Source organism: Macrotis lagotis, chromosome 8, assembly GCF_037893015.1.
Source record: "Macrotis lagotis isolate mMagLag1 chromosome 8, bilby.v1.9.chrom.fasta, whole genome shotgun sequence".
Classification (NCBI taxonomy): domain Eukaryota; kingdom Metazoa; phylum Chordata; class Mammalia; order Peramelemorphia; family Peramelidae; genus Macrotis; species Macrotis lagotis.
The window spans coordinates 52,175,340-52,191,302 of record NC_133665.1 but is presented as its reverse complement, the minus strand read 5'-3'; the positions used below and the strand labels follow the sequence as shown (position 1 = coordinate 52,191,302).

General features: G+C 39.1%; 1 protein-coding gene across 9 annotated transcripts in view; it reads right to left on the bottom strand.

Moving 5' to 3' along the window:
* Nucleotides 1-15,277, bottom strand: part of FAM234A (family with sequence similarity 234 member A) — a 55,752-nt gene extending 40,475 nt beyond the window's left edge. For 3 of the 9 annotated variants that reach the window (XM_074197021.1, XM_074197020.1, XM_074197019.1), the window contains exons 1-2: nt 11,829-11,916; nt 11,483-11,582 (exon numbers count right to left, since the gene is read on the bottom strand). The gene's annotated coding sequence lies outside the window, so the exon portion shown is untranslated. Of the gene's footprint in view, nt 1-11,482; nt 11,583-11,828; nt 11,949-15,198 lie in introns of those variants that run through there. The other 6 variants (XM_074197027.1, XM_074197022.1, XM_074197028.1 and 3 more) reach the window with 6 other exon arrangements.
* Nucleotides 15,278-15,963: the final 686 nt, after the last annotated feature.

Below are 15,963 nucleotides of genomic sequence, written 5' to 3'. Positions count from 1 at the left end.
CCAATCTCTATGCTTCACCTGAGTCCTGTATTTGAAGATTAAACCTTCTGTTCAGCTCTGGCCATTCCAATAGGAACATATGAAATTCCCCTGGTTCATTGAAAGTCCATCTTTTTCCCTGGAAGAGGACATTCAGCCTTGCTGGGTAGCTGATTCTCGGTTGTATTTCAAACTCTTTTGCCTTCTGGTATATTATATTTCAAGCCCTACAAGCTTCCAATGTAGTTGCTGCTAAGTCCTGTGTGATCCTGACTGCAGCTCCACGATATTTGAACTGTGACCTTCTGGCTGCTTGTAATATTTTCTCTGACTTGGGAGTTCCGGAACTTGGCTATAATATTCCTAGGGGTTGGTTTTTTGGGATCTCTTTCTCAGGGGGATCAGTGGATTCTCTCCATTTCTATTTTGCCCTCTGCTTCTAGAATATCAGGGCAATTTTCCTGTAGTAATTCTTTGAAAATGATGTCAAGGCTCTTTTCCTGATCATGACTTTCAGGTATTCCAATAATTTTTAAATTATCTTTCCTAAATTTGTTTTCCATATCAGTTGTTTTTTTCAATGAGATGTTTCACATTTTCTTCTAATTTTTCATTCTTTTGGTTTTGAAGTATTGAGTCCTGATTTCTTTTAAATTCAGCAATTTCCCTGAGTTCTATTCTTTGTCTGAAGGATTTGTTTTTCTCAGAGAGCTTTCTTATCTCTTTTTCCATGTGGCCAATTCTGCTTTTTAAAGAATTCTCCTCAAAAACTTTTTGAATTGTTTTATCCATTTCACCTAAGCTGGTTTTTAGCATGCTATTTTCTTCAGCATTTTTTTTGGATTTCCTTGACTAAGCTGCTGACTTCATTTTCATGTTTTTCCTGCATCTCTTTCATTTCTTTTCCCAGTTTTTCTTCTAACTCCCTCATTTGATTTTCTTTTTTCTTTCTTTCTTTTCTTTTGCAAGGCAAACGGGGTTAAGTGGCTTGCCCAAGGCCACACAGCTAGGTAATTATTAAGTGTCTAAGACAGGATTTGAACCCAGGTACTCCTAACTCCAGGGCCTGTGCTTTATGTACTATGGTGATTTAAGTACTACTGTACTATGCCACCTAGCCACACCCACATTTGATTTTCAGTCTTTTTTGAGCTCTGTCATAGCCTGAGCCCAATTTCTCTTTTTTCCTTGGAGTCTTTAGATGTAGGAGTTTGTGCTTCCTCATCTTCAGACTGAGTGTTTTGATCATTCTTGGGCTCACAGGCAAAATATTTCTCAATGGTGTTCCTCTTTTTTCTCTGCTTACTCATTTTCCCAGGCTGAGCCTGGTTTTGGGGTGCTTCCTGAGCTTTTGGGACACTCCCACAAGGATCTCAGTGTGTGAGGCTCTATCTTCCCTACTGGTCTGTGGATGACCATAAACGCCCCACTCTGCCATGGGGCTGAGGTGGGGGGGGGGGCCCTGCTGTTCTATGGGGGGGGGGGCTAGACTGCGATCAGGATCTGAATGTGGTCAGAACCCCAGAGTCCTGTTCCAGGGACAGAGGACAGAGATCAGCAGTCTCTCTCTGCTCCCTCTCTAGGCTCAGCATGTTCATGCCCTGGGGGCTCCTGCTTACCAGATTCTGCTTCCTGTTTCTGGATCTGGGCTGCTTGCTGTGTGCCCTGAGGGCTGGGCTTCACGTGCTCTCTCTGGCAGAGGTCCCCCGCTGTTCCTCCAAGTTGTGCCTGGTGCTCCCTGGGGCATAAGTCAGGAGACTCCCCTGCTGCTGTGACCTGTGGCTCCCAGTGCCCTGGGGCTGCCTCCAGGAGGCTGAAGTTCTTTCGCTCTGGTGGGCCACCCCTCTGGCGGGCTGCTGCTCCGATCCCGGGGAGCAGAGCCTTTCTGATCTTTTCCAGGCTACCTTAAGTAGGAGAACTGCCTCACTGGGTCCCTCTCTGTGTTCTGTCTCTCAAAAATGTAGTTAGAGTCCTTATTTTGTAAGTTTTAGGAGAAAGTACCTAAGAGAGGATCCTCTCTTGTCCTCATCTTGGCTCCACCCCCTTCTTTATCTTCTTAAGAGAGAATACTTCTAAATCTGTGTCTCTGAAAAAGTCAGATACTATCACTAATTATTTAAACATGGAAAAATAAACATTTTTAGAAAATTTGTGCTTTCTATGCCACAATTGAACAACTGTAACATATAAACAAAGAAAAAAGTTATTTATATAAGCTCTACACATATGTTCTAATGGATATTTTGTACCATAAATGTCAGAAGTTCAGTGAATCTTAATATTACAAGAGCTTTCAGAAATCCTCCCTGCAGTGGTTGAGAAGTCCCTGCTCCCTTAAGGTGACAAGTCCCACCCCCCCAGGGTTCTCTGGGGATTGGCCATGGTTTTCCAGAATTCAGATTATCCCTTTTCCAAGTTACTATAGCTCTTTAATTAACTGGCTGATTAAATTCCTGGGGGGGGGGAGGCAATTTGATAAACTGACAAGAGGCCTTGCAGTACATGGGATCACTTGTGGTGTACTGTGGAGGATGTTCTTATTAGTCATTTGCCTTGGGACATATATAAAAGGGTTAGGGGTCCATGGGATTGCCTGAAGTGGCTCTTGGGCGTTATTCCATTCCAAGGAATCAACACAGGTAGAACGTAACCTTGCCAAGGAGGAGTCCAAGCTGGTAAAAGGTTCCAACAGCATGTCCCTGAAGCTAGATAGACTGGAGGGATCAAATTTAGGGGCTTCATGCTCCATGTCTTCATACCTCCCATGTGTGAAGAGCAGGACATTTTCTAAGCCCTCATGAAATAGACAGAGGATGGGCTCAGCCTGCCTTTTCTCATTGTGCTGGATAGACCAGTACAAGTTTTCCAAGGACAGCATCATTTCCCCACACTCTATCCAGTTTCACTGCATACCTGTCCTGTGTAGACAGATGGCTATAACTCGGTAGATGATTCAGAATCTCTTCCTGGCTTCCCTCAGCACCTGGATGTCTAGGGAGGCCCATCCCTCCAGTAGGAGTGGAATGGATTCTGGGCTCCAGGCCTCCTGTTGGGATGAGGAAGATTGAGGCCTCTGCCATCTTCTAGTGGCTGAAGATTATTCATTAGAATCTACTATTGCTGCTCTAATCATCAGCATTTGCTATATATGAACAACAAAGCCCAAGAGCAAGAGAAATTCCATTTAAAGTCACTATAGACAACATTAAATACCTGGGAATCTACTTACCAAGACAAATCCAGAAACTGTATGAATACAATTATAAAGCACTTCTCACCCTAATAAAGTCAGCTCTAAATAACTAGAAAAATGTCACTTGCTCTTCGTTAGGTGGAACTAATATAATAAAAATTACAATTCTACACAAATTAAATTACTTATTCAGTGCTATGCCATTTAAACTCCCAAATAACTATTTTACCAAGCCAGAAAAAATAGTAACAAAATTTATCTAGAGCAACAAATGGTCAAGAACAGCAAGGAAACTGATGAAAAAAATGTAAAAGAAAGTGGCCTAACTCTATCAGATCTAAAACCATAGTATAAAGCCGCAGTAATCGATCAGTGGATGAGGATAAGTTCAAAATAAACAGTAGTAAATGAACTACAGTCATGTGTTTGACAAATCTGAAGACATTAGCTTCTGGGATAAAAACTCACTATTTGACAAAATTGTTGGAAAAACTAGAAAATAGTATGGCAAAAACTAGGCATAGACCTACATTTCAACACATACCCTTTGATCCAGCAATACCACTGCTGGGACTATACCCTGAAGAGATTATGAAAAAGGATAAAAACATCACTTGTACAAAAATATTCATAGTGGCCCTGTTTGTGATGGCAAAGAATTGGAAATTAAGTCAATGTCCATCAGTTGGAGAAATGGCTTAATAAACTGTGGCATATGTATGTGATGGAACACTATTGTGCTATTGGTAACCAGGAGGGATGGGAATTCAGGAAAGGATTTGCATGAACTGATACTGAACGAGATGAGTAGAACCAGAAGAACACTGTACACCCTAACAGCAACATGGCGGTGATGATTAACCTCAATGGACTTGCTCATTCCATCAGTGCAACAATCAGGCACAATTTTGGGGTATCTGAGATGGAGAATAGCATCTGTATCCAGAGAAAGAATTGTAGAGTTTGATTAAAGACCAAACACTATTACCTTTAATTTTAAAAAATTGTTATCTTTTTATGTAATTTTGCTATCTCTTATACTTTATTTTTCTTACTTATGGATATGATTTCTCTCTCATCACATTCAACTTAGATCAATGTACACCAAGGAAACAATGTAAAGACTAACAGGTTGCTTTCCGTGAGGAGTGGAGGGAGGGAAGCAGGATTGGGGCAAAAATTGTAAAATTCAAAATAAATAAAATCTTTCTTAAAAAAAACTTGAGTTCAATAACTTTATGTAATACATTTTTTTTTCTAAAAGCATCGTATATATGGGGGAAATACACTATATTTAAACTCTTCTAGTGATGAGGAATTGACCATTTACCTATATTGTTATAGGAGGCATAAATATTAAGAGCCTGCTATGATCAAACTATGGTGCTCAATACATCAGCTCTAAATTCAGAGTTTTATTATCTAATTATTTGGATATTTTCTCTTATATTTATCATGAACTCTCGATGGTTCACTTACTGTTTTTAGTGTAAATAGATCCCTAACATTATTTCTTTCCAAGTCTATCTACAGGTGACAGACAGTAGGGTGCTTTTAGTCATTTTTATATCTACTTTATTTTGTTAAAAAAAACTTCTTAAAAATGTTATTTTTCTTGAGGTTGCTGTTTTGGGGGTGATGGTTTATTTTTACTACATAACTAGTGTGGCAAAATTTTTCAGGACTACACATTTTTGACCTATATCAAATAACCATTCTCAATGAGGGGGAGTGGAAGGGAGAGAATTTGGAACTCAAGGCTTAAAAGTGAATGCTGTAGCATGTTTTTGCATGTAATTGCGGAAAAAAATATTTTTTTAAAAAAATGAAGCTATAACGGTCATTAATTTTGGTAAATATCAAGTCAATCAAGATCAACCAGTTACAAAACATGGTTTCTAGTTCTCTGTACTATACAAGCTTAACATTTTCCGAATATTCCCAATGAAGTTCTAATTTTTGGGGAAAAAAATTCAAATGAAGGTTTTTATTAAATTTATTAAAGAAACATGTACTAAGGGAAAAATCTTATCAGATGGAATTTTACATGTTCTACCTAGTTTTTTTTTGTTTTTTGTTTTAGGTTTTTGCAAGGCAAACATGGTTAAAGTGGATTGCCCAAGGCCACACAGCTAGGTAATTATTAAGTGTCTGAGACCGGATTTGAACCCAGGTACTCCTGAATCCAGGGCTGGTGCTTTATCCACTGTACCACCTAGCTGCCCCTAAACACTTTTTCTTTCAAAGGGGTCATAATTCTTCCCTGCAGTGGTTCATAAATCCTAGTTCCCTTCAAAGTGACATGCCACCATGCCCCCCAACTCCAGGGCACTCTGGGGATATAAGCCATCTCTTTTTATAGAATTACTTTATCCAAATTTTTTGAATGGTCACTGTCACCTCCCACAACTGTCATTCTTAAAACATTTTTTTGCCTGAAATACCTTTACACTTTACAAAGAATCCTTTGGATTTTGGCTCTTTCCTCAAATCATTTCTTATTTGGACAGGAATACTAATAGCTCTACCTAACAGGGAGATTTCAACTTTGATCAGGCCTGAGAAAGTATCCTAGACAAGTTAGTGATTCTTGAGCAAAGCAGAGACTATCCTTTATAAATGGCTTACTACAGTCATTCCATTTAGGGCACTACATGGAACTAAGGATAAAGCACACCTGAAGAGCTGCAAAATAGCAGTTAAACTCAATGGTGGTTAAACTTATTTAAAGGAAAATTTGGGTGTATACTTGTTTGTAACCCAAAAAGGATAAAAAAATTTACTAAAACTTCAGATCATGTAGACACTTCCCCCTCCTAACAATGTGTTAGATTTCTAGCCTTTCTTCTTTTGCCTCCCTTCCCATGTGATCAACATCTCCCTTTTTTCCCTTTGCTCTCACAGTCGCCTTCACTGATACAGAAATTTAATTTTATAAGTAATGCTTTAAAATGAATAAGGGTGCTGGCCTGGCCTCAAGTACTATCTCAGACACAGATTACTTGTTTTGTTCACTTACCGATCCACACTCTAACTACCCAGAGGGCAAAGAAGGTGTAGGCTGCTTACACTGGCAGGAGTAGCTTCCTGATGGGAGTTCTCTCAAGAAAAGCATAAGTTGTAGTCCTTATTCCTAAAGTGGAGCAACCTGCAGGCCGCAGTGGCCCTGGAACCCCTTCAAGGGCGGAGTGGGGGCTACTATTTGTTGTTATGCTTTTGGTGGGGTGCATTCTGTTCATTAATGGGTACTGAAATCTGTATGTAGCCCAAAAAAGCTAAAAAATGGTATAACACTGCCTCAGTGGTCACATGCACTGGTTCTTCATTTTTAAAACCAGTAAGTTGATAAGTTTAACTTTTTAACATTCTCTAGAGAAAAAACCAAACTGTTTCATTTTTGTCTATCTCCATCACCAAACACAATGCCAGACACATAAAAGCAAATGCCTAAAAAGGGCTGATTGATTTCCCCAGGCATTTCTGCGCCCCCCCTAACATTAAAGCTCTTGAGTGGAAGAATTGTATTTTATTTCTGGTTTAACTTTGTATCTTCCCAGGACCCCAGTACAATGCTATGCTTATAGTTGATATGCAGCTATGAAGACACAAATATTTGGGGAATTTTTCCCCTCTAAAAAGGTAATAACAACTTTCAGTTATTCTTAGTTATTTAAAAATTTGATGTTTTCTTTTTATTCTCCCTACTCCCAGGAACTACTACTCCCATACTAAATTCAATTTCTACTTCTAACAAGAAACTCTATTAATATTTTAGCAGTCCTCAGAGAAGATTAACATTTCAAAGGACATTACAAGGTAACCAACCTGCAAAACCCAATAATGCCACATAGGACATGACATGGATTCAGAACCCATTTAGCCTGTTTTTTTACTCTAAATACTCCCTTTTCTTTTCTTTTTATGGCAGGCAAATATGTACAGCAGAGTGAAATTGAGAGATAAAACTTGTAATTGCTTTTGGTTTATAATTAATTGCATAATTAATAATGATTACCAAAATACTAAGAATAAAAAGAAAAGTTGGAGGGCTACTATACATATTTAAAGGAATTTGGGAAGATGGGAGTGGGAAAAGAAAAGAATGGAAAGAAATTAAGTTTATGAATAGCTAAAAAGCAAAGAGAAGCTAAATGTAAGCCAAAGTCCATCTAATGAAAGAAATACTGTTTACTTTGTGCATAACATTCTATTGTGGGCTAGGAAAATACAGAGATGAAAAAGAAATGACATAGTCCCTGCTCTCAAGGACCTTACAGTAGAGTAGGGGATAGAAATACCCATACAAGTCAATCAAGTTTGCGTGTACCATTATGTGCCAAGAAACATTGGTTGCTGGAAATAGAAAACCAAAATGAAATACTTCCTGTCCTCATGGATCTAACATTCTAGAGGAGAAAAAATATGTAAACATCTAGGTTTCCTTTCAAGACAGTTCAAAAGTCACCTTCTATAACAAGCCTTTCCTGGTTCCCCAGGCATTAGTAAACTTACCTTCCATTTATTCTGCGTATAGTCTCCATCATTAGAATGTAAGCTCCTTGTAGGCAGGACCTATGTTTGATTAGCTTTTCTCTATTTTCTTTGCATTTAGCACAGTTCTGGCAAATAACAGCCATTTAAAAAACTGACACATATATAATATATGAAAGTTTAGGGGTTAAGAGAAGGGTTCTAGAAGCTGGAGAGAGGATTAGGAAAGGTTTCCTGTTAAGAAGGTGGCACTTGAACTGAACTAGAACATAAGAGGAAACAAGGAATCCTAAAAAACTGAAGTGAAGAGAGTGACTGCTAAGCATGGGATACAGTCAGAGGAGTTGACACTTTCACAGAATCAGATTTAGGGTTGGAAAAATACTTAGAGAATATCTAATAATGAGATTCTCTAAAGCAATCCTTTCATTTTACAGATACAGAATGTTAGAATGATTTGTTCAAGGTCACAAAAGGTCACTTATCCTGAGACTTGGTGTATTCCTCATAAGGTTGTTGTGGGGAGCTGATGGGATAAGATAAAGGATTTGTGAATCCACTGGAATAACTTCTCCTCTCTGGGTTTTCATACTACTGCTCTTAGTTTTTCTTTGATTGATCATCATCCATAGTACACCATCTAATTGTAGGTGTACCCAAAGTCTCTGTCCTAGATCTTCTTTCTTTAGATTCACTTGGTAAAGTCATTAGCTCCCATGGATTTAATCATCATTGCTATTCAAATGACTACTAGATTTCTTTTATCAGTTTTACAGGGTGAACTGAGGCAGGGTGAGAATTTTAACTCAAATTCTTTGATTCCAGATTCAGAACTTTATAATATTCTTAGGCATGACTGTTAGGGATTAAAAGCAATCACAGAAGAAAAGTTCATATTGAGAAGGAATCTTTTAGCTCATCTAGTCCAAATCCTCAAGATTTGGCAGAAATCTAGGGATTCATGAATAGAACAATGAAAACCTCCAGTTTGTCTAGTGTAAGCAATAAGGCTGGAAAGCTACAGAAAGACCAATTATGGAAGACTCCCAATATAAAGAAATACTTTATCTTTAGGATCATACTGAGGTCTCTTAATGATGGGAATTATGGTTTTCATAATGAGAGTTCACTCAAAGTTGGTTGAAATAACTCTTAAGATAGCTCCTTTACCAGGGCATCAAGTATTAAGATTTTTTAAAAAAAGGAGTATAGCCATTTCTGGTTTTAAAAACTGTAAAACTGTTCTAAAAACAATTTAGATAAAATTATATTTATAGACTTGTTCTGTCAAATCATTCTAAAATAATTCCTTAATTATAAATTTGTTAAAGCATTCTTTAAAGACAGTTTCATGACAACAGTACACTTTATGCCAATTTTTAGTTGTTTTTCAGCCATCAATAAACCAATCAAGTTGAAATTCATTGAGTTCTGTCCCCTTTTCTTTGCTAGGTGAGGAGTATGAATACAGAGGGAAGAGAAATAATGAATTTATTTTTTAAATTTTTTTGCAAGGCAATGGGGATAAGTGACTAGCCCAAGGTCACACAGCTAGCTAATTATTAAGTGTCTAAGGTTGGATTTGAACTCAGGTCCTCCTGACTCCATGGCCAGTGCTCTACTCACTGCACCACCTAGATGCCCCTGAATTTCCTAAAATGAACTAAAGCTATGTTCTGGCTTATTACAAAAGTCCGTTATTACTATTCATATTTTTCCTCTCTTAAATTAAAAACAACAGCCTGAGTTAAAAAATAAAAAGAAAGAAAAAAGATCTGTGATGAGATGATTGAGCCCTAAAGATGTCCTCTTAAAATAAACAACAGCTGTCATTTATTAAGCAACTGCTATGATTAAGCAACACTGTGATAGATTCTGGGAATACAAAGATGAAATAGTCCCTGCCCTCAAGTATCTTACATTTTTTAGGGAAGACAACATGTACACATATAAGCTATACTAAATACAAGGGGGCGAAAGGAGAAGAAGGAAGAAGGCAGGCAACAGGAACTTGAGTCAAGTGATAATAGAAAAGGTCACATAAAATAACTGAAACTAAGGTATCTTGAAGGTGGGGATAGGGTCAAGTAGAAGGCTATTGAAATAAAATATAACTAGGGATGGCAGCCATGTAAGGAGAAAAGGAGAAAGATGTGATGTTTCTGAAGGCAAAGTCAAATTAGCAAAAATTTGATATTTGGATGTATATATTGGGAGAGAATGAGAAGTCAAAAATAAACAGATCCTAAACCTTGGTGACTAGAGGGATAATGATACATTTGTCAGAAATAAGTTCAGAAAAAAAGATAGGTTTGAAAAGAAAGATGAGGTATGCTTTGGATATGTAAATTGTGAGATACTCTGGGACATTTAGTTGGCATTGTCCAATAGGCTCATTTGTGATTGGAATTTAGGAGACTATAATTTGATAAATAAATCTAGGAGTTATTTGCACAGAGTTGCTAATTAAGTCCATGGGAACTAATAAGGTCACCAAATGAAAGAATCTAGAGAGAAAAAAAATCCAGGACAGAACCTTGGGGGTTTTAACATGAATGAGGATCCATTATAGGAGATCCAAGAGAGATAGAGCAATATTATGAAAATCCAGAGAGTATATTAGCTCTTCTAAGGAGTTTGTTTTAAGAGGTTCAAAAAACACTTTATATTATCTCTTTTGATTCTCACAGTAACAGTATTAAGAAAGTACTACTTGTCTCATAAAGTTTGCAGATATAGAAACCAAATCTCCAAGGGACTGACTGACTTTCTAAATCACCTAAGTAAATATTTGAGGTAGGAAACCAATGTAAGAAGTTCCCAAACCCAAGTCTAAAATCCTTTGCTTCTCATTTCTTTGCATTTTTTAGCTTTTTTTTTTTAATAAGTTTGATGACTTGCTATTTATGGGGCTGTCACCCCTTTCATAGGGTCAGCAATTCTAGACATGTAAGGACCCTCAGGGACCATTCTTGCAGTTCAACTCTCATTTTACAGACGAGGAAACAGACCCAGGGGAGTTTAGTGACTTGCTCAAGGTCACAAGATGGTGTAGTATTCAGAGTTGTGGCCCTTTGACTTGAAGGCTAGCACTCTTTCTTTTTTTTTTTTAGGTTTTTGCAAGGCAAATGGGGTTAAGTGGCTTGCCCAAGGCCACACAGCTAGATAATTATTAAGTGTCTGAGACCAGATTTGAACCCAGGTACTCCTGACTCCAAGGCCGGTGCTTTTCTACTACGTCACCTAGCTGCCCCCGCTAGCACTCTTTCTACATGGAACCTGCCAGTGAGCAAAGCATCTACCCATTTTTTCACTTTCTCTCAAAAGAAACATCAAGTGTCTTTTCAAATCAAGCCTCACTTACGCAAAGAAGAAAAGAAGTGCCAATACAGAAATAAAAAACAGGTGACAGCTGTTTGGAGGAAGTGCAATGGTCTTTTTAATGGAGAAAGTCTTCAGGGAAATCCTATGGTTACAGATTAACAATAATATCTTGTTTCCTAGTTAGCAAAAGCACTTTGTTAATGGATAAAAAGGTCACCTAGCAGTTATGGCTCCAAATAGGCTGACTTTAAAAGTAATTATTAATTATCTAAGTAGGGCTTAAGTAAGGTCTTGACATCATCTTGGATATTAGATTTCAATCAGCTACTAAGTCTTACCCTGCCAAATGTCACTGTTAGTTGGATTACTCTTCTAAGAAAAGGCACACAATTACTTCCAGCAGGGTGAAACAGTGAGAAATGGGAGTAAAGACTATGACTTTCGAGAACAAAAAACGACAGGAACAGAACAAAGAAACTGTTTGAGAATACATACCTTTCTGAAAGAATTTTATGGAGCCAGTCCTAAGGCAAGGGAGATGTACAGGTTAACTGTCTGATGGTTTCCCCTCCATTTCAGGCTTATAGTTAAAGCCCTAAATAATATGACACACAGAATAATCTCATAAAATAGCAGGTTCTAAAGCTGATTGTCTTCTGTACAAATGTCTTAATCTAGCCATTCCACTCTTTGATCTGCTTACGATGATCATTTCAATAAGTAAATTCAATTCAACGAATATTTATTAACCATCTCCTCAGTCTAAGACACTGGGCTGGGCACTGGGAGTCCAAATACAAAAAAATGGAAAAGGTCTTGCCCAAGGGAGTTTAAGTTCTACCTTCTGTCTCCAGCTCTGGCCCTCGGACCCCTATACTGGATGAACTTGTCTCTTCAGTTCCTTCCTTGTTCTGCTTTTTCCCCACAAGGATGTTATGAGGTGCTTTAACCGGCAAAAGAGCTGTTAATATTAAAAGTAATGATAACAACACACAGTATGCTAAGCGCTTTACAATTATGATCTCATTTGATTTTCAAAACAACCCTGGGAAGTAGGTGCTATTATTCCATTTTACAAATGAGTAAACTGAGTCGAAGACTCATTAAGTGGTGCCATAGCTAATAAATGTCAGAGGTGTATTAATTCAGGAAAGCTTATGAGTCTTGTGAATAGTTAATGTGACAAAAAACAGGAAAAATAAGTTTTTCCTCCTTTTTATTCCTGACAAATTTCCTTCCCCATTACCAACACCCTAAATCACTTTTTCTCTCTTCAACCCAACCTTCTGCCTATGTTTATTAAACTGATCACCATAATGATAACTTAACAAAACCAAACTATGAAATAGCAAAAAAAACCCCCAACAAAACAGGTAGGTTGGGACATTAATAGTCAGACATAATGAAAACAAATTAAAAAACCTTCTTCTTTAGTTCAACTGAAAATACTATTAAAGTATATTTTCTTTTGTCTAAAATCTTTTCTAGACTCTAGACTAGGTAGAGGCTTCAAGGTTCCAGGAATTGGATTATGGAAGAAAATAAATTTAGGATAAAAAGTAGCTCTAGTCTATTACCTTTAATTTAGAAAAAAAAAACTGATATCTTATTGTCTGATCTTGCTATCTCTTTTACTTTATGTTTCTTCATCAAGGATATGATTTCTCTCTCACCACATTCAATTTGGACCAATGTATACCATGGAAACAATGTAAAGACTGGCAAATTACCTTCTGTGGGGAGTGGGGGTGGAATAAGATTAGGGGAAAAATTGTAAAACTCAAAATAAATAAAATCTTTCTTTGAAAAAAAGGTAGCTCTAGTCTAATTAAGATTGTGGCTTTCTTTGTCCCCAATAGGGTATAAAGGCCCATTTAAGGGAAATACCCTTTTCACAACTCATAAAGGATTAAGAGATTGATCACAAGGAAGTTCTCTTTATCCTGGAGGACAGCAAGTGTAAGGGGAAGGAGGGAGTAGCAATTGAAGCTTAAGTAACTTGTTCTGGAATGTTGATTCCAAATTCATGTTTTATCATGAGTTTGCTTCCTTGTTGGAGATTTTCAAAATTTCAAATTTTCTTGGGAAAGAGATGTCTGAATGTGCGAATTTGTCAACTTGGACATTATTCTCTAAAGTTCAAGTGCTTGAATTTAATGTTAAAATAATTTTTAAAAGTTTACGCCTAGACTTGTACCTAAAATGCAAAGAATGATATTAATATTTTCCTTCAAGTCTTTAGATTATATACATTATGTTAATTCTGTGACATGTTTCCTGAATCTCAGTTCAGTTTTCTTTACACCTTAAAATAAATTGCTTCTCTTCTTCAATTGTTTTTACTACAGGGATTAAGAGCAAATCCATCTTTCAACTTCTGAGGGTTTCCCCTCCATTTCAGGCTTATGGTTTAAAGCCTTAAATAATATGATAGACTATTACATAGAATAATCTCAGTTTAATGTGCTGTTATCTTAATATATGTAAAGATCTTATATCACTTATTTTTGAGTCACCATTTTAACTATCTGAAACTATTTTTACATGGTATACACTTTCATCCCTTTTCTTAAAATTAAATTTAAATAATAATAATAAATAAAAATTAAAGTAAAATTAAAAAGTCACACAAAAAAACCCAACCCCCCAAAAGAAAAGTCACAGATGTCTATAGGAAGTAGTAAAGAAAGATGTTTCAGGGGAGACCCTTTTACATAGAATAAGTTTACTTGCTTTACTTAGAAAGCAGCTTGGATTAAACCTTCTATTCCAATTTTTAGGACATTATTATTTTTTAAGATTTTATTTATTTTGAGTTTTACAATTTTCCCCCAATCTTACTTCCCTCTCCCCACAGAAGTCCATTTGCCAGTCTTTATATTGTTTCCGTGGTATACATTGATCCAAATTGAATGTGTGATGAGAGAGAAATCATATCCTTATGGAAGAAAATAAAGTTCGTTCAAGCTCCACATTTGTTTCTCTGGATACAGATGGTATTCTCCATTGCAGACAGCCCCAAATTGTCCCTGATTGTAGCACTTTTGGAATGCTCCAGTCCATCAAGGTTGATCATCGCCCCCAAGGACATATTTTTCCTACAATTCCTTCTTCACCTACTTGTTTTAAATCAAAGTTCTCCATTACTGTCTTGATGATTAGGAAAAGGGCATGGAGGTGAAGAGAAGATTCTTAAAAAACTTATGTATTCTAGTAGAGAATGAAGAAACTGCTCTCTATAAGCATCTCAAAATCAGCAAAATACTTTTAACTTCCAATTCTACTATATTCTCAGAAGATGAGTTGATAGATATTTAATTCACTACAAGTTTTTTTAAACTTTTAACATAAATATCTCATGATTTTTCTCTATCATCACATTCAATTTGGATCAATGTACAGCATGGAAACAATGTAAAGACTGACAAATTGCTTTCTGTAGGGGGGAGGAAAAAGTGTGAAACTCAAAATAAATAAAATCTTTAATTAAAAACCCCCATAAATATCTCGTATAAAAAAAGCCTTAAAAAATTAGCAAAATACTTACAGTTCCATGGGGAAGGTAACGCTCGGAAAGGGCACATGATCAAAAATCCCCAAAATAGCAAAACCTTAAAATCAATCTTATAATCAATGCCATATAAACCAGTTGATCTAGTTTTGCGTTAGCCAAATAGTTATAATAATAGCCATTAATCCGCTGGGCTAGGAGAATAAACATTTCCTACGGAAGTTATCTCCAATTTAGGGAAAGAACACAAGTGGGCAAAGATACAGAGAACTCTAACGAACCTAGAATGCAAAAGGCAGGGAAATACTTAAAAAAAAACAATGACCCCCAGCCCCAGGAAAGTATGAGGGCAAGTCCCTTGCGGAGTTCAGGGAGGCTAAGGGGTCGGGTCCGCCCTGGAAGGGTGCAGGCGGAGGGGGGCGCAGGGAGTGGGGAGCCCGCCACCCTCACTTTCTCCTTCGCCACCCCATTCCCTCTCCCCCGCCCCCCAAAATTGGGGAGGTGAGGAGGAGCCGGAAAGTTAAAGAGCCGGTCTGGGGGGACCGGAGGCGCATTGGGGGCGCGGGGACCCCAACGCTGAGAGCGGAGCTTCAGGGGCGCGGGGGACGAGCGGGGCCGCGGGCCAGCCGGGAGAGGGCTGGAGGGGGAAAGGAGAGCCCGGGCGGGGGCGGGGAGGGACCAGAGGGGGTCGCCGGCTCACCTGTACTCAGCCAGCTCCAGTCCGCCACCCAGCGCCGACCAGCCCCGAGCCGGTGCAGGCCCCGCCCCGGCCCCGCCCGGACGCGTCACTTCCGCCCCGGGCCCCGCCCTTCAGCAAAAAAAGAAGGGCCCCACGCGCGCCCGGCCCCCCCCCGCGCCGCTTAGCAACGGCTCCGCCGCGCAGCCCGCGCCCCTTCGGACCTCGCTCTCGGGGCGCTGCTGTGGGCGTGGCTCGGCCCTGGCCCAATCAGGGGCGGGCCCCCACGCCCTCTCTGCCGTCCCGGGCTCGGACAGGTGGAAGCCACGGCGGGGCCGCGGGAGGGGCCGGGGAGGACGCCCGGCCGGGAAGCGCGCCCGCGACGGCGGCAAACCCACGAAGCCGGGGGTCGTGGGGAGCCCCCGCTGTCACCGGCCTCGTCACTCCCGCTCCGGATCCACCTGGCCTACGCTGCCCAAGAAGGGGGGATGCCGCGAAGTGATGATCCCAGGTCCCAGGTCCAGCTCAGAGAGTATCGGGATACAAAGTATCCCTCCGGAGCAGTTCGCGGTCTTGGCCCAGGAGAGGGAGACTGCTGCAGCCCCCACGTTGGTGTCCGCGGGCTGCAGTCTCTCCGGCACCTGGATTCTGGAGCTCTCCCTGCCCCTTCTCTGGGGGGAATGCGAAATTTTTGTAAATTGCAATGTCCTTTCATTCATTGATTCTCATTTATTTTGTAAAATAGCCCTCGATTAGACGGGCAGAGCACCTGTTTAATTCCAAATTCGG